Source organism: Macrobrachium rosenbergii, chromosome 5 (genome assembly GCF_040412425.1).
Source record: "Macrobrachium rosenbergii isolate ZJJX-2024 chromosome 5, ASM4041242v1, whole genome shotgun sequence".
NCBI lineage: Eukaryota > Metazoa > Arthropoda > Malacostraca > Decapoda > Palaemonidae > Macrobrachium > Macrobrachium rosenbergii.
Window position 1 is genome coordinate 11,748,418 of NC_089745.1, and position 1,369 is coordinate 11,749,786.

The window sequence follows — 1,369 nt, forward strand, 5'->3', positions numbered from 1 at the left end:
TTGCTTTTCAAGGGTATTAAATTTTGAGATTTTTCATACAAATGATGAAATAATAAAATCGAGTTCTTTTCAGCCACCTCTTCCAGCATACTTGAAACAGATTACTTTTCCATCAACATTCGTAGTTTTGATTTTTGTATACAGTATCAAATTTATTAAATATCAGGCTTATATTTATCATAGAGGCCGATAGGATGGGAAACGTCGTCTCGTCAAAGCCGGACGGAAGCTAGAAGAAAGAAGGAGAAGGAAACAATATGAAACTTGACTCCTAAGGAAGCGGTGCATCCTCATCCTAAAGGAAGGAAACATATAAGAATCAAGGAAGGAAAGGCAGGAAGCGAATCGCAAAGCAGTATCGTATCCGTGATCTTAAATGTTACTCTGTTGCCATCCGGGAGAGAAAGGCAGTATGGCAACTAGTATTAAGTCTTGTTAGTGATGATATTAGACGTTGGGTCAACATCCTGCCCAAGCAAGAAGAATACGAGGTGAAGAAAAAGTAAGGAAAAAAGATCTGCCCTTCAAATCGAAGGATTGTATTTAAGGCAGAGGTGGAGAGACCAGCAAGGACCAGTTATGTCCACATATTTCGTGTTTTCAGTTGTTTGTATCAACGTTAAAAATTTGATCTTTTGGTAGATGAAAGAGAATCGACAATTAGTTACAGAGTCTTGAAATAATAACTTTTGAATGACAAAGCTCATGCGCTGAAAACTGTGGATGACGACCAATGCTCACATTATGACAATTGAAAAACAAAACATGAGGCTTATCAGAATGCTCTTGAAGAGGTCAGGGCATGGATAATAATGATAATAATTTTCCATTATTAAGGGGAAATGTAGATATGGTTATATTTTTCATCTATTATGGCGTCCATGCTTGCTTTGATTTCGTCTGGGAAGCGAGTCTGGTACCTGTAGTCATTATTATCCATGTTCTCTGAATTTTTGCATGGCATTTGATAATTATTCGTCACAATGTATTAATTTTGATCTCGGAGCACTGTTGGTAGTATTTACAGAGATGAAAAACAAAAATAAATAAGTAAATAAAAAACGAATTTCCCAGAGCCACGTAGTCTTTGTCTGCGCCCTAATTGGTACTTGGTATTTGAAGTTGACTCACCATCACGTGTATAGGGAGTTTCTGTTTCAGAGGGGATTTTCTATATTTATGTACATCTGGACGTGTTTACGTCATTAGGAAGATTCCATGTAGGCTCTCTCTCTCTCTCTCTCTCTCTCTCTCTCTCTCTCTCTCTCTCTCTCTCTCTCTCTCTCATGTTGAGGATTTCTGCTTATGTACTTTCAACAGTTATTAAGGCAGTCCTTTCGTTTCAGCGGAATGAACATTTCAGGTTATT